Genomic DNA, 22121 nt, shown 5'->3' on the forward strand with positions numbered 1-22121 from the left:
TCAACCCCTCCTTAGAGAGAGAGACTCACAGGTGAACTCACCTCTCAGGTCAAGCTCTGTCAGGCTCCACCACATCCCCATAACCTCTCTGCAACAGACCTCAGTGAACTGAGACTGAATCCAATGACAGTTCCTATGTCTGGACCAGCATACTATTGCCTTAGTTAACCTAAATTCATAAGTTTTGCTAGAATTAAGAGTATGGCAGGGACAGTGTGCTACTTTGCCATGTGTGCAACCCAGGTTCAAGCCCAGCCCCTTGGTGCATTGAAGGAAGCTTTGGGGGCTGTGGTTCCTCCTCGTTGTCTGTGGTCCTCTCTCTCTTAAAAAGAAAAAAATGAGGGGCCAGGTGGTGGCATACCTGGTTAAGTACTCATGTTACAGTGCACAAGGAAGAAGGTTCAAGCCCCTGTCCTCACCTGCAGGGGGAAAGCTTCACAAGTGGTGAAGCAGTGCTGCAGGTGTCTCTCTGTCTCTCTCCTTCGCTATCTTCCCCCCTCTCAAATTCTGTCTCTAGCTAGTAAATAAGTAAATAAATAAAATAAAAAGAAAAGAAAAAATGGTAGATCTACATTAAACAGAACACTGACCTTGAGCTCTAGCTGACTCAGATTATACAGATCTTAGTCTCCAAGGACTCTGGTTACATTAAAAAAAATTTTTTTTATTCCCTTTATTTATTGGATAGAGACAGAAAGAGAGAGGGAAGTGGGAGATAGAGAGAAAGACAGACAGAGAGACATCTGCAGCACTGATTCACCACTCACAAAGCTTTCCCCCTGCAGGTGGGGACTGGCAACTTGAACCTGGGTCCTTGTGCATTGTAACATGTGTGCTCAACCAGGTGCGCCACCACCTGGCCCCGACTTTGGTCACTTAGTACTGAAGAGAAGGAAGGAGCTGTAAGGCTGGGAGCAGGTGGGCTATGTGTTAGGGTTGGGGGTGCAGAAGGATTGAAAGCACGAAGTTTGTGGTCATTAGCTTTGAAAGTTCAGCAGGGTAAGTGCTGACATAATGCTCTAACTGGGAATCTGGCAGGAGATGGGCATGGCTAGCGGTGAAACACTACTTCGGGATGGCTTTGGAAATGAAAGAAGGGGAAAACAGCTTAGTGACAAAGGAATGACAAATGATATAATAGAACCCCAGAGAAGACTGGATAGAAGAATAAGTACCACGAACTCAGCTCCACCATACATCCCAGGAGAGACACAACGAACAGACTGAAGACTATCTGGATAAGACTGGGGAAGACTAGCTACCGGCTGGCGTGATCATAAATGCTGGGCAAGCTGCTTGCTTTCTCTGTGTCACCGTTTCAGCACTTTATGCTGTACCTGACACAGTGCTAAGGCCTGACCCACCTTTAAAGTCAGCTGCTTGATGGAGAAATACCCAGAGCCTCTGTTTTTCCTGATGCACACATTGTAAACCACTTCTGTCTCACTCCAGCAAGTTTGGCCATAAATACACTCAGCCCCTAAATTGCTTTAATCACAGAACGAGGAAATTGCTTCACTTGGCAAAAGTTTCTTTCCAGTTCCGCTAATGGCAGTCTGGTATGTGTGTCTATGATTAGATCCCTCCTCCCCTTTTTTTTTTGCTAAAGCCATCAAGTTTAATGAGAACTGGAAAAAGGCCTTGGAATCAGCATTCATAGGTCCAACTCCAGCCCTTCTGGTAAGCAGTAACTGCCTTAAGAAACACACACCATTCTACACAAGTAACTACGGATATTAAAGACAGTGTGTCCCAAATCATAAGAAGTCACTGGCTAAGACCACAGGAATTAGTGGAGGGAGGTGGTGGTGGGGGGAACCAAGGTTGAAGGTTTTTTTTTTGGGGTGTCATGTATTTGAAAATGATACCTCTGAAAAATTATTGTGTTAAATAAAAACAAGACCTGGTAACAAATATAGTTAGACATACCCTACCCTTCTCTAATTCCTTGCTCTGGTCATTCTAGAAAGTTCTCTGCACCTTTTCATCTGGTGGCAGCCATCAGGTGAGCCAAGATGGGTGCTTACAAGTACATCCAGGAGCTCTGGAGGAAGAAGCAGTTGTCTGTGATGCGATTTCTCCTCCGTGTGCACTGTTGGTAGTACTGCCAGCTGTCTGCACTGCACAGGGCACCCCACCCAGCCAGACAAAACTCGCAGGCTGGGCTACAAGGCCAAGCAAGGTTAGTTATATATTGGATTTGTGTCCGCCCGTGGTGGCCGCAAATGTTCAGTTCCCAAGGGTGCAACCTATGGCAAGCCCGTCCATCATGGTATCAACCAGCTGAAGTTTGCACAGAGCCTTCAGTCTGTTGCTGAGGAGTGAGCTGGACACCACTGTGGGGCTCTGAGAATCCTGAATTCTTACTGGGTTGGGTGAAAATTCCACATACAAGTTCTTTGAGGTTATCCTCATTGATCCATTCCATAAAGCTTTCAGAAGAAATCCTGACACCCAATGTGTCACCAAACCAGTCCACAAGCACAGGGAGCTGCGGGAGCTGACATCCACAGGCTGCAAGAGCTGTGGCCTTGAAAAGGGCCAGAAGTTCCACCACTCTCTTGGTGGTTCTCGCCTTGCAGATTGGAGAAGGCACAGTACTCTCCATCCATCTCGACCGTTACCGCTAGTAAGTATTGTTTGTAAAAAAACAAAAAACAAAACTTACCTAATAAACAATTTAGGACAGTCCTGTCTTCTTAAAGATATTATTTGTTAAAAATTAGTCTGCAGGAGTTGGGTGTTAGCGCAGTGGGTTAAGCCACGTGGCGCAAAGCGCAAGGACCAGCATAAGGATCCGGGTTCGAGCCAGCTTCACAGGCGGTGAAGCAGGTCTGCAGGTGTCTGTCTTTCTCTCGCCTTCTCTGTCTTCCCCTCCTCTCTCCATTTCTCTCTGTCCTATCCAACAGTAATGACATCAGTAATAACCACAACAATAAAAAAAATTAGTCTGCGATTGTTTTCTGAATGCATTGTTAAATTATAAAAGTTAAAAGTGCAATAATATGGGAGTCGGGCTGCAGCACAGCAGGTTAAGTGCAGGTGGCGCAAAGCACAAGGACCGGCATGAGGATCCCGGTTCGAGCCCTGACTCCCCACCTGCAGGGGAATCGCTTCACAAGCGGTGAAGTAGGTCTGCAGGTGTCTATCTTTCTCTCCCCCCCTCTGTCTTCCCCACCTCTCTCCATTTCTCTCTGTCCTATGCAACAATTACGACAACAATAATAACTACAACAATAAAACAACAAGGGCAACAAAAGGGAATAAATAAAATAAATATTTTTAAAAAAGTGCAATAATATTTGAAGACTTTAAGTGGTGTTTATCTTGTTTTCAATAAGATATACCTTTGGTCTTTGTTTTGTTAGGGAGCTATGTCAGTGTTTTTAAGATGCTGTTTGGTATGGTAGATGTAAGATTCCCTTTTTGTTTGTTTTTGTGCCTCCAGGGTTATTGCTGGGGCTCGGTGTTGGCACTACAAATCCACTGCTCCTAGAGGCTATTTTTTCCCATTTTGTTGCCCTTGTTGTTACCGTTATTATTATTGTTATCATTGCTGTTGTTGTTGGATAGGACAGAGAGAAATAGAGGAGGGGAAGACAGAGAGGGGGAGAGAAAGACACCTGCAGACCTGCTTCACTGCCTGTGAAGCAACCCTCCTGCAGGTGGGGAGCTGGGGGCTTGAACCGGGGACCTTCAGCCAGTCTTTGCGCTTTGTGCCATGTGCACTTAACCCACTGCTCTACTGCCCTACTCCCCTCCACCCCCCGTAGATGTAACATTCTAAGGAGTGCAGAAACTAGCCCTGTAGATTTGTTGGTGCATCTGATGAAACCTACAGCTTTTTTAGAATGATGCAGTGTTCTGCTGGGTTACCCTTAGGTGGCTTTTTGTTTGAGGTTACTTGGTGAGGACAGATAATTCAATGGGGTTTTGCTTGGAGATTTTTTTTTTTACAAGGGTCTGCATTTTTAGATTTAGCTCCAATACTCCATTTATTGCTTGTGAAATTTTTGAAGTGACTGGTAGAGGTTTCTAATCTCCACAGTACCGCTGGAGTCATAAAAGGTGAAAGCTTGGGAGTCAGGCAGCAGTGCAGTGGGTTAAGCGCATGTGGCACAAAGTGCAAGGACCAGCACAAGGATCCTGGTTCAATTCCCCGGCTCCCCACCTGCAGGGGAGTCGCTTCACAGGCGGTGAAGCAGGTCTGCAGGTGTCTGTCTTTCTCTCCCCGTCTCTGTCTTCCTCTCCTTTTTCCATTTCTCTCTGTCCTATTCAACAACAACAACATCAATAATAACTATAACAATAAAACAACAAGGACAATAAAAGGGAATAAATAAATATTAAAAAAAAGGTGAAAGCTCCTGGCTCAGTGCTGACTTCACAGGATACAGAAAGCCCCAGCTTTTATGCAAAGTGCTATTTATACTGGTGTTTACTGCAACTCCATGGGATGTTAGTATTAAATGAAATTAAGGATTATAAACTGATGTGAGACAAAATTTCTTGAGTCAGCCCCCAAAAGGGTCCCTTTCTCATAGGGTTATGAAAATGGTCATGTAGGTGTTTCCCATCACTGTAAATGCCGTGTGCAGTTACTCTTACTACATCCAAAAACCAAAAACCCATCATCCCACAAATTAGCCAGACCATCAACTGTCCCATTTAACATTACTTAAACACACTGAGTTGGATTCTGTTTTCAGGAAAAAATTGTAGGAAGTAGGTATTCACCAAATGTTCACCAACCCTGGGGTTAATTAAAAAAAATTTTTTTTGTAAATTTCAACTGCTAGGTGTTGAAAACATTTTTCCCCCCTCTAGGGGTCTTAAAGATTCAAATAATGTCCAGAAACCTGTAGTAGGCTCATTCAGTTTAAGACCTAAATTTCTTTTCACTCAGTTTCTTAAATGATATATTTTGATTGTGTGTAGTTTGTTTAGCTAAAGGCACAAAAGTGTCTTTAAACTAAATAATAATAATAATAATAATAATAATAATAATAATAATAATAATAAAAGAAATGAAAGTTCTTTGCAAGCACTGAATGATCACTTCATCTGTACCTTGTGGCAATTTTCTAAGATTCCCAATTCATGGGTTTTGGCTCTTACTACCAGAGGCAGGATTGAGGAATATCTTTGGGGCCTTGTTTCCCTACCTGGAGGGAGGGCTGCCGATGGACATTAAATAGGGTTAAAGAGGGGACACTTGGCTGAGTGCACATATTATGTCCAAAGACTTGGGTTCAAGTCTCTTGTCCCCATCTGCAGATGGAGAAAGTTCACAAGTAGTGAAACAATTCTGCCAATATCTTCTCTCTCTTCTTGCCAATTTCCTCCTCCCCTCTCAATTTCTCTTTTCCCTATCAAGCCAAAAGAAAAGAAGAGATAGAGAGAGAAAAGAAGAAGAAGAAGAAAAAAAAAAAAAAGGAAAAATGACTACCAGGAGCAGTTCACTCCTACTGTAGGCACTGAGCCCCAATGACAATCCTAGTGGCAAAAAAAAAAAAAAAAACTAAGAAAATGATGCTCTGATGTCTAGTGTAAACCACAGCCTCTCACATCTGAATCCTGGCAAATTATTTAAAATTCCTCAGCCTCAGGTTTCTTCTTCTGTAGAACTGGGGTAACAGCAGTCACCTCAGAAGTGTGGCTAAGAAGATCAGATGTGAACATTATAAATTAGGTGGTTCAGTAGATAAAACATTGGACTCTCAAGCAGGAGGTCCCAGGTTCAATCCCTGGCAGCAAATGTACCAGAGTGATGTCTGGTTCTTTTCTCTCTTGTTATCTTTCTCATAAATAAATAAAATAAAATAATCTTTAAAAAAAATAAATTACATAGCACGGTGGCTGGTAGATAGTTTGAAGGCTCAGTAGATATTTGCTGCTGCTTCTATAAGCACCGTCATCACCGCTATTTCCTTTTTTTCCTGCATGGCATCTTCTTTTTTATATTATTTTATTTTATTTATAAAAAAAACCCAACAACACTGACAAAACCATAGGATAAGAGGGCACAACTCCACACCATTCCCACCACCAGAACTCCATATCCCATCCCCTCCCTTAAAAGCTTTCCTATTCTTTAACCCTCTGGGAGTATGGACCCAGGGTCATTATGGGGTGCAGAAGTTGGGAGGTCTGGCTTCTGTAATTGCTTCTCCGCTGAACATGGGTGTTGACAGGTCGATCCATACTCTCCCAGCCTGGCATGGCATCTTCTTGTGGGGTTGGGGGGGGGGTGTCTAGTTTTGTTATTTTTGTTTTGTTTTTTTTTGTTTTGCTTGAGGTACTCCTGGAATGTCTACCAGTAGCTTGAGGGCCAACTGAGAAAAAGATGGATTTTGACTAAGTTCTACTGCTTTCCTTGTTCCAACTTGGAAAAGATGAGTAGCAAGTAGCCTAAGATCAGAAAGATCTGAGTTCACATCTCTAGGTGTTACTTCCTTGGCAAGTGACTCTGGCTAAGTTTCTCAGTGGCTCGAAGGACGAGAGAGACAAGGTATGTCTAGTGCTAAGCACGCTGACTGGCACGGTGATGAGCCCAACTAGGAGATGCAGCCAACAGTTATATATTTTTATAACCCAGTTACTATGTCCTGCACAGCAGGAAGGGATTCCTCAGAAATGCCGATAAGGGTCTTTGACACAGGCTAACTAAACCACGTGACATACGCATTAGGGTTGGGCTATGCTTGCTTGCCAGCCATAAAAATGGTCATCCAAGGTATTGTTCAAACCAGACTCCACCAAGGGCCTAAGAAAGCCAGTTATGAGCAGAAACAAAACAAAGTTGCAATATAAGGGTACCAGTGATTTTTTTGCTTTAATCCGACTGGGATTATTAGTTTGGGGAGATTTTGCTAATAGTTTCAAGAGACTAAAACACAATGTGGGCTTCCTGAGTGAAGCTGGCTAAAAGTTTAATTAAATACAATTGCTTGCTGTGCGTTCCTTTCCCACATGGCCTCATGCATATTCATCACTGTAATTATGGTAGTGAAAAAAACCCACGACTAATTATTCCATGCTCCCCATCTTTCACATGCCTTGAATTTTTGCATAATTACTGTTGAAATTAATTGCAAGTTAGTTAATTTTGTACTCTGTCCTTTCAAAACTTAATTGAAAATTAATTTAAAAGATACAAAAAGAAAAAAAAAACAACCACACAACACAACAAAAATCCTACCACCAACCATTAAGGCAAACTAGACTACCTGGATTTATTATGTGCATTAAATAAATGAGGTGTGATTACTTAAAACATGGTATATTGGGAGTCTGGCGGTAGCGCAGTGGGTTAAGCGCACATGGCTCAAAGGGCAAGGACCAGTGTAAGGGTCCCAGTTCGAGCCTCTGGTTCCCCACCTGCAGGGGAGTCGCTTCACAGGCAGTGAAGCAGGTCTGCAGGTGTTTGTCTTTCTTTCCCCCTCTCTGTCCTCCCCTCCTCTCTCCATTTCTCTCTGTCCTATCTAACAACGATGACATCAATAACAACAACTACAACAACAATAAAAAACAAACAAACATGGGCAACAAAAGGGAAAAATAAATAAATAAAAAAAAATAAAAATGAAAACTTGGTATATTGTATATGCCTAACTATAATAAAAGGCCAGTCCCATAAGTGCCTTCTGGAGTCACATCTCTCATTTTTCCTACCACAGAGCAACAATCACAGAACTCATGATTGTGGAAAGGTCTGCCAATGGTCTGGTCATCTCCTGGATGTGGGTTTTTATTAACTTAGGCCTCAGTAATTACATCTTCACTATTTGAGGAAGAATAGCATGTGGCTTCATTATCTCCTTTTCCTTTCTACCCTCACATCACCTTCTGGCAACCAATTTTCAGGATCCAGCTGCAAACAGGTTTCTAGGACACTTACTTCCCTTCTTTCCTTTTCTCTTTCCCTCTTTCTCTTATTTGCTAGGACAGAGAGAAATTGAAGGGAAAGGGAGATAGAGATAGAGATAGAGGGAGAGGGAGAGGGAGAGGGAGAGGGAGAGGGAGAGGGAGAGGGAGAGGGAGAGAGAGAGAGAGAGAGAGAGGTAGATAGGAGAGCTGGCTTGAACCTAACTCCTTGCATATGGTAATGGGTGTGCTCAACCAGGTATGCCACTATCTATTCCTGGACACTTATCCTTTTAAAAAAAACTTTTATTTTATTATTTATTTTTATTATTGGATATAGAGAGAAATTGAGAGGGGAGGGGGGAGAGACAGGGAAAGAAATAGAGACACCTGCAACCCTGCTTCACCACTCATGAAGTTTTCCCCCTGCAGGTATGACCAGGGGCTTGAACTCGGCCCTTGTGCACTGTGATGTGTGTTCTTAACCAGGTGCACCACCACCTGGCCCCTGGACACTTATTCTTAACATTCTAGCCTCTTCCTGTCATCCTCCCATCTTGACAGTTCAGACTGTATTTTTTGCTAGTCTGTTTGTCTCAGCCCCCAAGTCTGTTATGGACCACTTTCACATGTTGAAAATACTAACCCCCATTGGTATCTGAGATGGGTGTTTAGGGATTATCTGGGCTTGGATGACATCATGATGAGAATGGTGCTCTCACTGTGGAAGCAATGCCCTAATACAATGCTAGAGTAGAGAGGTTGGCCTCTCTCCCTCCACCATGTGAGGACACAGCAAGAAAAAAAATGGTCTACAAGCCAGGAAGGGCCCTCACCATGAACCAAATGAGCCTCACTTTGATCTTGGTCTACCTAGCCTTCAGAATGATGAAAAATAAATCTCTGCTGCTTAAGACACCCAATCTATGAGGTTTTATTTGTTTGTTTTTTGCCTCTAGGGCTATTGCTAGGGCTCGAAGCCAGCCCTACGCATTGACTGCTTCTGGCTGCCATTTCTTCCATTTTATTGAACAGGACAGAGAGAAATTGAAAGAGGAGAGGGAGATAGAGAGGAAGAGAGACAGAGAGACACCTGCAGGCATCTGAAGCAGACCTGCTTCACTGCTCGTGAAGCTTTGCCCCTGCAGATAGGGAGCAGGGGCTCAAACTGGGACCTGTGGATCCTTGCACTTTGTACTATGTGCCCTAGTGGGAATGCACCACTGCCTGGCCTCCATCTATGAGATTTTGTCACGGCATCGTGACACTATTTCTGCACTTGTATTGAGTGACCTTGACTTCTCACTTTCCACAAGATGGACAGATTCAAGGTGAAATGTTAAGTGCATAAAGGAAAAGAGAAAACTAAACCAAGAGGAAAAAGACAAGTCTTTGTGATACCAAGGAAGCTGGATGGGTTATTGTTAAAAGGCTGAAGTTTAGCATGTTCGAAGCAGCGGCTGTCACCCCACCACCTGGACTGAGACAGGATGCATATATTTATATGCTAAGAAGGTTCTTAGCCAGACAGCAGACATGTCTTCAACTCTACCATGCAGGGAAGGAATGAATCAACCTGTCACTGATTAGATGGGGAAGGAGACAGAGAGGGAAAAGCCAATTCACAGAGCACATGGCTAATTCTTTTTTTTAATTCATAAAAAATATCCCCTTTAAAGGTGACTTCTGGTGACCTGAGCCTTGAATAAATCCAAGACAAATAAGCTCTCCCAGAAGTTCATAAGATTTGCATGTTTAATGATGGCCCTTTTGGTCTCTACTAAGCCACCGCATCATGCAGGGTCCTAGTCAGGGAATCCTAAGATTCCCACAGAGATGATGGGCCTACACCTCTAACAGATCCTTCTCTCCACCATCAGTGGTCATCTCCAGCAGGAACAACATCATAAACCCTCATGCAGAGACATGACCTTACCCTCAATGTAGAACAACAGTAGTAGAAATTGCTCCACTCTTAGTAGGGAGGCTGGGTCAACATACTCTGCCACAGAAGGAAAACTGGTTCTGAAATGAGTGCAGCCTACAAGGTTCCTAGCTGTGACCATGGAATATGAGCTCAGATTGACTGGGAAGCAGAGGTTGCACAGGCTCCTGTGCTAAACATGAATAGACATGGACCTAGGTCAGATCAATAGGGTTTACAGTTAATGGTATTTATGTATTTTCCCCATATTTGGGAGCTACTCTCTGGCTTGATCCAGCTTTCTAGTCCTATTCCCAACTCTGGCACCAGCTTCCCAGGCAATACTTTCAGCCCATCTGCATGTTAGCTGTCAGGCTCAGGCAAAAATTAGTAAAGTCATGGGCCCTTGGAATATACACAAAATAGATTTCCTAGCTTCTTCCCACATGAAGACCCCAAATCTCATCTGCTATATTTTTACCTTTAGGTTACTGATAATTAAACCATATGTTCTGCTTTATATCTCAATGCTTTTCAGCCACCAAGATGCAGATGCTACTATGATGACAACCTGACTTCCCTGGGCAGACTATCTCACCAATGTGTCCTGAAACCCCACCTCTCCAGAGGCCTGCCCCAATAGGGAAAGATAGAAACAGGCTGGGAATATAGATAGACCTGTCAATGCCCATGTCCAGTAGAGAAGCAACTACAAAAGTCAGACCTCCCACCTTCTGCTCCCCATAAAGATCTTTGGTCCATACTCCCAGAGAGAAAAAAAGAATAGGATAGCTTCCAATGGAGGAGATGGGATACAGAACTCTATTGGTGAAAACTATATGGCATTGTACCCTTCTTATCCCACATTCTTGTCAACCACTTTGTGTATTTTTTTCTTTCACTTGTGTAAACAGAGAATCCAATTCCAGTGAAGCCCATAAATGCTGGCCAAAAATCAAAGCTATGGGTTCTGATACAGCCATAAAACTTTTGGAAATCGGAAGTCAGGAGTTGGGTGGTAGTGCAGCAGGTTAAGCACACATTGCGCAAAGCACAAAAACCAGCATAAGGATCCCGGTTCAAGCCCCCGGCTCCCTACCTGCGGGGGGGTGTGTGTCACTTCATAGGTGGAGAAGCAGGTCGTCAGGTGTCTTTCTCTCCCCCTCTGTCTTCCCCTCCTCTCTCCATTTCTTTCTGTCCTATCTAACAATGATGGCATCAATAACAATAATAACTATAACAACAATGAAAAACAATAAGGGCAAAAAAAGGGAAAATAAAAAAAAACTTTTGGAAGTCATTTTTACCTCAACATAAGCTTTTTTTGCGGGGGCTGAGGGCACTAAAGGGTTGCTGTAACGTAGTCTTGCAGCTAGATGGAGGCCTGGCCACAGGGCGTGTGACAAGAGCTGTGAGGTGGGATTACAGAAGGCTGGTTCTGGGAGCAAGACAATCTTGCTTCTTGGGATGGCAGGGGAGGGATGGGCAGAGAGGTACCCGGTTGGCATATGACCAAGCTGGAGATGCAGGGTGCTGACTCTGGCATCTCGGGAAGCCACACAGAGGACTGACACAGAAAGGAGTTGCCAGTATGTTGCCTGGCTAGAGAAACTACTTTAGTGAATAGTACATATTTTATAAGAGCAGATATCATTTATTTTTGGTGGAGGAGAAAATGTGTGTATTTATTTCTGGATATTCATTTAAAAAAAAAGATAGGGAATGCCATTAGGAAAATGTTAATAGTGGTTATCACTGAATGGACAAAGGCAGGTTTTTTTTTTTTTTTTTAAAATATTTTCCATAGAAACAAAGATAAAGTTTCCTGTATTTTCAGAATTAATTATTTTGCAATGAATGAATGAGTGCCTTCCCTTCCTTCTGTCTCAGGCCAATTATCTGCATCCCAAGGAAGCCTTCCTGAGGAAGATACTTTTCCTTACTTATGTTCACCTGGAATAGCCATCTCTCCATCACAGAGTTGAATGTAGGTTTATCATAGTTGACCCCCCCATCTGAGAATATATTCATTCCAATGCCACTAGTAGAGGCCTAGAACAAAGCCTTACATATACGGCTGTTTCCTACACACATATACAAACCTTTGACAGACTTGAGTCTGTATATGATACACGGCAAGATCACTGGCTGATAAAAATAGAATGAGTAACAATATGTTGTATGGCTGCAGAGGTATCTCAGTCTACCAGAGCACCGACTTACATGCCTAGTACTCCAGATGCTACAGGTTCAACCCCCCACTACCACCTTATACCAGAGCTGAGCAGTGTTCTGATCTTCTCCTTCTCATTCCCTCTCCTTCCCAACTTATTCATTCTCTTATAACAAATACATTCAAAACAAACAACAACAAAAATCCCAACATACCTCAATATACTTGTGATTGGGGTCTCTCAATCTGCCCTCCCCCACCCCTTAACTGTCCCATCAACTCAGGGACCATGGTGGGTTTTAGTTTATGGGCAGTTTGCTCCTGGCATCTGCTAAGTCATGATAATGATCAAGAACACTGGCAGCTACAAAGGTGGTGGTGCAGCTAACACTTGCTTAACACTAAGCAGCAGGTGTTCTTCTAAGGACTTTGCAATGAGGCGAGTATGGCTGACGTCTCCACTTCACTTCATTTGAAACCACATCCAAAGAAGGCTGTGTGTTCAGCACAACCTCACTGAGCCACTGGCGGGTGGGAGTCAGGATCTGTACCCAGGCACTGGGAACTTGGTTTGTGCTCAGTCCATCCACATTGCTCTCTGCCCTTTTGTCTAGCACCAAAAGGAGGCACCCAAGAAAGATTTGTTAAGGGAAAATAAAATCCCTCTCTCTCTCCTCCAGATTGTCACTGGGGCTCGGTGTCTGTGCTAAGAATCCACTACTCCTGGAGGCTGTTTTTCCATTTTTCTGGATAGGACAGACAGAAATTGAGAGGAGAGAGGGAGATAGAGAGGAAGAGAGAAAGACAGACACCCACAGACCCACTTCGCTACTCGTGTGCTTTCCCCCTGCAGGTGGGGAATGAGGGCTCAAACCCAGATCCTCAAGGCTCACATCCTTGCACTTCATACAATGTGTGCTTAAGTGGGTGTGTCATTGCCTACCCCCCCCCCCCCATCCAAAGAATCCTGAAAATATTACCTCTTCTTTTATTCGGAGGAATGAAAACTTAAAAAAAAAAAAATCTCTCCCCTGGAAACGAACCAGCTGAATGAAAAGAGGCAGTCATGAAAAACTAGTTTTTTCTTCAGATGGTAGTGCTTGAATTCTGAAGGAAAGTGTGCCATAGACAGGCCATTCATTAAAAAAAGCCCCAGCGTTTTAATTTTCCTCTGTTCAGAAGGGAGAAGGGAACCAGGAGAGCTCAATACCATTCTTTCTGTCTGCTGTACACCTGGGACACTGGACCCAAGTTCCCATAAGCACTCTGGTTCCTCATAAGTAGGGAATTAAAGGGAGAGATGATCCTTTATTTGAAACCTCCTCAGGCTGATGGCAGGAGAGCCTGGCCCTGGCGCACAGGCTGTGTACCACCACTGAGGTTATGGTGAGTCAAATGCATTGTGCCTCGCGTGAGAGCTTTGGGTGAAACCATGCAGGCATGAGGCATTATGGATTCTGCCCTTAAAAAAGCATGAAGAAGCACTTCTGTTTGCATGGTCTTAGCAGAACATGACTATTCGTGGAGCTGAAGGGCCCCATGTGCATTCTTAGCTGGAAATATTTAACTGATTAGGGCTGCGTGCAGTGGCAGACAGACCTGATTGAAGGTTTTCACATGATATGAATCCCCTGGGGTAAAACCAAAAAGCTGGCATCATTCCAGGAGAAAGCTGGAAATGAAACTGGAGGAATTCAGGCTGCTCCCTTCATTTCTAACCAAGAGGGAAAACCTCTCCTTAGAGCGGATTGTTTCAGGATTAGTGTGTATAATGGCAATGCCACACAGAATACCGATGAGTTGGGGCCTCACTCCATTAAGTATTTTATACAGTGAAAGGGTCACCCCATTTCAAAGCCTCCAGGACTCAGCAGACATTGGCAGCGTGTCCCACAAGTGGAATGTGAAAATACATTCACGAGCTGCAGACCAAACCTCCCTCCCCTTCTAATAATTCTAAAATTCAAGCGCAAGCAAAGTAGAACATACTTCTCCTACCTCCCTTGTGTCTCTGAGTAAGATAAGAACACATTTCCTACCATCTCCACCGTTCTATGGCTCCGGCCAAAGATATTAAATGACTCAGTGCAGCCAGATGTATCCTATTCCTGCCAGAGCAGAGAAATAGATCCAGCTACCAGGCAGCTGTGAAATAGAGCAGCAATCTGTCAGGATTTAATTAGGCCATCTTTTTGGATTTTTTTTTTTTAATGAACATGTTGGCAAAAGGCACTCTAAGACCTTACATACATCCATGATTCTGGTGACATCTCACTGATGTGAAATGACAGGGGTGACTTCCTTTTCTTTACCTTCTGATCCTAAGCATAAGCAGAGATTCAGAAGTGTCTGACTTTTATATACCTATTGAGAACCAACAGTGGCATTTCTCTGGCAAACCTACCAAATTGTAGTCTGACCAAGTGTCCTGGGTGTCTGAAGGTGAGGAGGTCTCACAAGGACATTCTGTATTGGGAAGAGTGACCCAAGATGTGGCCATAAAGAAAGATATCCTGGTATTTTTTCTTTTTAAGTCTACTTATTTATTTATTATTGGATAGAGGCAGAGAGAAATTGAGAGGGAGAGGGGGGATAGAAATAGGGAAAGAGATAGGGACACCTGCAGCCCTGCTTCACCACTTGTGAAGCTTTCCCCCTGAAGTTGGGGACCAAGGGCTTGAACCTGTGGCTTTGTGCACTGTAATGTGTGCACTTAAACCAGGTGTGCCACTGACTGGTCTTACCATGGCACTTTGTATCATGGGACTGTTCTGTAGCTCTTTCATCTGACACTTGGAATTATTAACCACTTTCGTCCTCTTTTAAAATGTTCAATTCATATTTAGCTCTTCCTTCCAAGCCCTGAGCATTAATAATGAAAAGCTCTTGAATGTTGAAAAAGGATTAGATGGTAGAACATCAGAGGCCAACAACAGTGGATAGTTGGAACCACATAAGTGGCCAATCACAGGGGATTAGTTGGACCTAGCACACCATCACATACAGAGGTGAGTTGTGATTGCTATGGTGGTGATTCACAGGGTGGTTCTGGTCCATGTGAGACAGGCTGTCAGGAACTAAAAGGCAGCACAAACAAATAATTTTCAGCAGAGTTCTATAGGAAAAGGCAAAATTTTCCTTGTTGGCTTTACATTTTGCCATCCATTCCATGACCCATCTTAAGTACTGCTACTACTATTGGTGCTGAAGACAGTGACAGTCATCATGGCTAACCCCTACTGAGGGCTTTCAGTCAGCTGACATTTTATTGAGATGTTTTCATGTGGCTTCTCAGTTTTGATTCCACTTTATAACAGTCCTGGGACTTGAGCTGGCTGCTTATTGTTTCCACTTTACAGATGGTAAGTCTGAGGCACAGAGAAGTTTAGGAGCTTCCCCTTGATGGTAAGGGAGTGATGCAAGCCCAGAGGTGTTCTCACTCCAGAGCCTGTGCTCATCCAGTGTTCAACTAACTTCTCGACCCAGTCTTCACATCTGAGCAGGCAAAGGGATATGTCTGTCCTGGTTTTCACTATATTGTTGAACTTCAGATGGGGCAGTTTTCTTCTTGGTGAATATGGCTGAGTCCCAAGACAACTGGGTCTACTTTGAGTTTCTGACAAAGGCTGTGGACTGTAGTTAGGGAAATGAGACCCACAGAGAATAGGACAGTACCTAGGCACCAAGATTCTAAGTGCTTGGCTGAGAAGTACATGACACCAGCCAGAAGTCTTTGCAAAGAGGCCTCTCCATGTAGAAAGCCTGAGGCAGGTCTTTAGAGGAAATAGTAAATAGTCCTAAATTTCATTTCTTTCAGATACGCAACAGGATTAAGACTTCCTTGTCTGCTTAGAAGTTAGATTTGACCAGTGATTTGTTTTGGCCATGAGACATAAATGGCTGAGCTCCCTGGGCAACTAAAATGAGAGAAACTTACCCCATGAATCCATAATGGACCGGCAGATTGCATCAGGAAAAAAAAATCACTTTTGTTTTAAACTGCTGAGATTCAGATCTACATTTCCCAAATCAGACAGCAAGTACTAACTGATGATACAGCAGGCTAAGCCACACAAATATAGTATCCAAGCCCCATAAATAGTTAATTGTATTTATATATTTCTTCAAATTTGAGAGTTACTCTCTGCTCTGATTCAGTTTTCTAGTCCTTCTCAACTTTGACACCATCTTCCTGGGCAATATTTTTAGTCTGCCTTCATGTTAGCTATCAAGCTCAAGCAAAAAATTACTAAAGTCACACCCCCCCCCCTAAGAATATACCTAAAATAGACTGCTTAGCTTCTTTTCACCCTAAAATCTTTATTCTCATATTCTCTATTTCTACTTTTTAGTTACTGCTTATTAAACATTTTATTCTGCTTTATATCTTACCACCTTTCAGCCATCAAGTTGCAGATACTACTATGATTTCAACCTGACTTCCCTGGGCTGACAGCCTCACCAATGTGTCCTAGAACCTCCCCTCTCCAAAGCCTACCCTACTAGGGAAAGGGAAAAATCCATGTCCAGCAGTGAAGCAGTTACAGAAGCCAGACCTCCCACATTCTGCACCCCATAAAGAATTTTGGTCCATATTCCCAGAGGGAGAGAAATGTTAGGGGAAGGTAGCCAAAGGGCTCTGAACTCCAATTCCATCAGGAACCAGAGAGAAAAGGGGGGGGGGTGTAAGAAAGAAAGAAAAGAGAAGGCAGGACCATAGCAAAAAAATGGATATATATACATATATATGTATATATATTTATTTATAGAAGTAATAGTTAACCCATATCTGTGATCTTGGGAGAACTAAAGTAGTTTCCATTGGGGGGAATGGGGACACAAAACTCTGGTGGTGGGAAAGGTATCCCTGTTATCTTAAAATTTTGTAAAATTAATATTAAATTACTAATAAAAAACCCATTAAAATATCCAAGTCCCACACTTAAGCTGATATTGTAGCAAAACAAGAAGACACCCAGATATCAAGCAGTGGGGGTGGGGGGGAAGAGATCAGTGCTCTGGCAATAAAATGTCAGAGGTGATATGAAGAGATTTATGTCATTATTTCACCATAGTCTCATGCGTTATTTTATCTCTCAATGTCTCACTTGTAAATATGGAGTGATGCTACTCTTGTCTTACTGAGATGAAAGGCAAAATAACACCCTCAAGATCTCACAGCTAGCACAAGGCAGAGCTAAGATGTGAATACAAATTGGCCAGATTCCAAATCCTTTTGCTCTTTCCCATCACAGTCAGTGACTTCTCTGGCCAGAAAAATTCACCCCAAACTGCATGAGACCAGTGCCAGTTCTGGCCAGGAGCTCTGCCAAGCCAAGGCATAAAGAAGTGATTGGAAAACGTTTTCTGATGGAAGTGAGTTTCAAATCAACTCTCCAAATATGCGATGCTCTTAAGTGGGAAGCCAGGGAGGGAATGTGACTGTACACAGCCCCCACATGAAAAATGTGGTGACCACTTGGACAGAAAAGCAGCAAAGCAAGAAAAGTGGCAAAAGAGGCAGTTGTGCAAGGCTTTATACACGCTGGGATGTTTCCATTTTATAACCACTATAAGCTCTTGACCAGGAATGGGAAAGAGTAAAAGCAGCATTTCTGACAAATGTTTGTAGAATGCACTACAAGTGGGAGTCCGGTGGTAGTGCAGCGGGTTAAGCGCCCGTGGTGTAAAGAGCAAGGACCGGTCTAAGGATCTCGGTTCGAGTCCCCGGCTCCCCACCTGCAGGGGAGTCGCTTCACAAGACGTGAAGCAAGTCTGTAGGTGTTTCTCTTTCTCTCCCCCTCCTCTCTCCATTTCTCTTTGTCCTATCCAACAACGATGACATCAATAACAACAACAATAATAACTACAATAATAAAACAAGGGCAACAAAAGGGAATAATAATAATAATAAAAGAATGCACTACAAATAAAAAAGGGAGGGGAATTCAGGGCAGCCAGGCACGAGGAAGGTAGACTGAGACTGGAACAAAGGCTGTGGAACGGAAAGGGATACGCACATCCATGGATGGGGCTCTCACTGGATGCCATGTATCAGGCTAAGTGGTTTATTTACATCAGTTCCCAGAACATTCACACAACGGTCTTGGGGCTTCAGTGTTAACCCATTTTACAAATGAGGAAACTGAGGTTCAGGGAGATTATCTTCAGTTACTTTCCCAACAGGATGTGGAGAACACAATATTGAATTAACAACTACTGTGCCTTTGTTTTGAATGGAACTGGGGCCTCACAAGTGAGCAATTTCACTGCTCCCGGCCACCATTTTCATACAGATATCAGACAGATGGATATGAAGAAATGCCACAGCATCAAAGTTTCTTCTGTTGCCATAGCACTGCCCATGTGGCATCAGGGCTCACACCTGGGCCACGTTCATGTCAATGTAGACACTTTACCCTATGAGCTCTCTCTGGCCCCTGCTCTTTTCTAAGAACACACCTTATTATTATATTGGTTGACATTTCAGTTGCTATTATCCCTTCAGTTACTATTAAGAGAAAGCGGAGAAGTAAGGAAATGAGGTTACTGGCTCTGAGTCACACCTCACTGGTCAAGCTTAATACTGGAGCCCAGTTTGATTTGGTTCTAAAGCACTGAACCACAACACCAATGAGCTGCGTGTGTGACCTCTGCAGTCCCACTGGCTGGGGTACCAGCCTGGGAGGTGAGGGTTGGTGTCCATCTCACAACAGGAGCCTCAAATACACTCTGCATTTAGAGCTTTCAAAAGAAAGTGCCACCGTCAAGGTGAGGAAGTCAGGGTGCCTAGGAAAATGAGACAAAGAGAATAAATCTTACCCTGATCTCCAGATACATGCCATGTGGCTTGGTTCTGAAAACCAGGGCAGAATCATAACTTCCACTGCAAGGGTAGAAGGATATATTGGGAGGTTTTGTGTGTGATTCAAAGCCATTTAGATGGCACCCTGGCCACTCTTCTTCCTGGTTTGCGGTAGACTCAGGATCGGACTTTTCAAGAAACCACTCATTCATTCACCCTGCAGTTAGTTTGCAGAGAAAAAGGTTGGGTCACTTCTGAAATGTTCCCACTGCTGCACCTGTGCTCCCATTATTAAGTTGGACTTGAGATGGGGCATTGGAGTTGGAGAAGGTTGTACCCAGGTTGCCAAAAACCACTTGAAAGAGTCCTTCCTCTCGCAGCTCTTCTTGAAAGTGCAAGTGCTGTCACTGACCAGCTGTTATTCCTAATGTGCATTCTTTAGATTCCCCATTTCATTTTTATCAGAGCAACATGTGCACACGATCTAGATACCCAGGTAGCTGTATAAGGCTGGAAAAAAGAAAGAAAGAAAGGAAGGAAGGAAGGAAGGAAGGAAGGAAGGAAGGAAGGAAGGAAGGAAGGAAGGGAGGGAGGGAGGAAGAAAGAAAGAGAGAAAGAAAGACTGTCCTGTCCCAGAAGCAATCATTTCCTACTAGTTCAGTTGGGTCTTTCTATAGACTGCTTCCATATCTCTAAGTAACATGCCTACAACACTACTGTTTGATTATCACCGCCCCCCCCCTTCTTCTAGTTTTAGGAATCAACATTGGACTCTTTCCATTCTGGAAGAGGAGGGTTTATTTAGCTCTGATTCATTACCATCTCAGCTGCCATCTCACACGTGTCCACTTTTAAACATCCCTCCTAGTTACATAACAATTTAGATAATTAGTGTTTTTGCTACCCTGAACAGGAAAATATTATTCATGGATACCAACATTGTCAACTATGGTTTAAATGCTTTTCTTCCTGGCCAGGCTTTTTGTTTTCTCTGGAGCTAATGCAGTCTTTTCCCTCTCCATTCGTTTAGTATTCTGCATATTTCTCACTAATCGAAACACAAGACTCCCTTGGCTGTGTAAATCTCTCAATCCATTCAAATCCTTCCAGAATTCTATAAATTCCTGGTGGTTCCTTTCTTTTTTCTTTTATGCCACTGCTAGGGCTTTGCCACTTAGGGCTCGTTTCTTTTCTTACTTCTGAAAATGTTTTCATGGAGCAGAATATATAATTAACCACTTTAAACCTATCAGTTTGTGTCTAATATTGATAGGAAGCCTGACACTATTTGATTTTTCAGTTACTTATAAACTCTGCCTCCCTCTCCCCTCCCCTCTCTATATATTAAGGTTATTTATTTATTTATTTTAAATTTATTTATTTCCTTTTATTGCCCTTGATGTTTTATTGTTGTAGTTATTGTTGTTGTTGTCATTATTGTATTGTTGTTGTTATTCGATAGGACAGAGAGAAAGGAGAGAGGAGGGGAAGACAGAGAGGGGGAGAGAAAGATAGGCACCTGCAGACCTACTTCACCACCTGTGAAGCCACTCCCCTGCAGGTGGGGAGCCGGGGGTTCAAACCAGCAGGATCCTTACACTGGTCCTTGCGCTTTGTGCCACCTGCACTTAACCCACTGTGCTACTGCCTGACATATATATATAAAATGCCCTCTCTGTAAGCCTGTAGGCTCTTCCTGTATTGTTCTGGTGTGCTTGCTGTGGTTAACTTCCATTCACTGAGCTAGGCATTATTATTTGCAAACTGTTTTTATTATTATTCACAACTTGCACAGATGAAGAGGAAGACAGGAGACAGGAGTGCTTTAACTTCTCTCTAAGATTCTTATTATTTGGATGTAAATCTAAGTAAGTCCTTGTTAAATCTTTCTACATTTTGAAAGTATTTCTTTGTATTTAGGCATTTACAGGGATGAATTATCAAATTTCTTTTTTTGCCTCCAGGGTTATTGCTGGGCTCGATGCCTTCACTATAAATCCACTGCTCCTGGAGGCCATTTTCCCCATTTTTGTTGCCCTTGTTCTTGTTATTGTTGCTAGATAGGACAGAGAGAAATGGAGAGGGGAGGGGAAGACAGAGAGGGGAAGAGAAAGACAGACACCTGCAGACCTGCTTCACCACTTGTGAAGTGACCCCCCTGCAAGTAGGGAGCTGGAGGCTCGAACCAGGATCCTTACACCGGTCCTTGCGCTTTGCACCATGTGCACTCAACCCACTGTGCTACCACTCAGCCCCCAAATTATTAAATTTTTGTACCAGATTTCATTTTTTAAAACTACATTTCATTCATTTATTTTAACATATTTTAAAAATTATTATTATTATTATTTTGCTCCAGGGTTATTGCTGGGGCTCGGTGTTGGCACTACAAATCCACTGCTCCTGGCAGTCACATTTTTCCATTTACTGGATAGGATTGAGAGAAATTGAAAGAGGAGGGGGAGATAGAGAGGGAGAAAGGCACCTGCAGACCTGCTTCACCGCTTGTGAAGCGTCACCCCTGCAGCGGGGGGAGGGGGATGCTTCTTTCTCTCTAGTCTGTTTCCACTTAAGATATTTTTTCAGCACCCTCATCATCTCTCTCTCTCTGGAATTCCACTTTTCATATTCAGAGCTTTCTCCAAGTGCCTGGTAGTTCTCAGTTGAGTCCTCACTTTTGAGCACTGGACACTGAACAACTGTTCACTATAGGGTTCACAATAACATGATTCTGTTAAGTCATCTTATGGGAGAGCTGTAATCCTCTGTACTTGTGAGATTCCCCACAGAGACCTGTAGGACTAATCTGACTGGAGTGTGCCTGAGCAGGGCTGACTCTGCTCTGGGTAACGATCAGTAGTTTAATAATGTCAACTGATGACATCCATCTTCAGAAATGGATCTTCCTCTTCAACTGTGGATTGCACCATCTGGTATTCCTGAGAATGCCTGAGATATTATTACCTGAGAATAGACTAGTCTTTTACCAGAGTCTGAGCAGAGGAGTTTCCTGGCTGAGTCCAGTAGGGAGAGGATCTGCAAGTATGACAACTTCCTAGGGAAATGTGAACCGATCTTCCTGGTCTTATTTACTTACTTATTTATTTATTGAATGAAGAAAGAAAGAAATTGAGAGAGGAGGGGGAAAAGGTGGGGGAGGGAGAGAGCCGGACAGATACCTGCAGGACTGCTTCATCACTAGTGAAGCTTCCTCTCTGCATGTGGGGACTGGGGGCTTCAATCTGGGTCCTTGTGCATTGTGATGGCTGTGCTCAACAGGATGCACCACTGCCTGGCCCCCACCTTCCTGTTTTCAGCTCCACCAACACCTCTGCTTCCAGACTGACTCCATG

At 43.4% G+C, this 22121-nt stretch overlaps 1 protein-coding gene and 1 pseudogene across 3 annotated transcripts in view; one reads left to right on the plus strand and one right to left on the minus strand.

Annotated features, from left to right (window-relative positions):
• LDLRAD3 (low density lipoprotein receptor class A domain containing 3) overlaps positions 1 to 22121 on the minus strand; it is an 852030-nt gene that overhangs the window by 36749 nt on the left and 793160 nt on the right. The gene's annotated exons all lie outside the window — the stretch shown is intronic.
• LOC103112410 (large ribosomal subunit protein eL15-like) lies at positions 2016 to 2719 on the plus strand (annotated as a pseudogene).

The sequence above is a fragment of the Erinaceus europaeus genome, chromosome 17 (assembly GCF_950295315.1).
Source record: "Erinaceus europaeus chromosome 17, mEriEur2.1, whole genome shotgun sequence".
Classification (NCBI taxonomy): Eukaryota; Metazoa; Chordata; class Mammalia; order Eulipotyphla; family Erinaceidae; genus Erinaceus; species Erinaceus europaeus.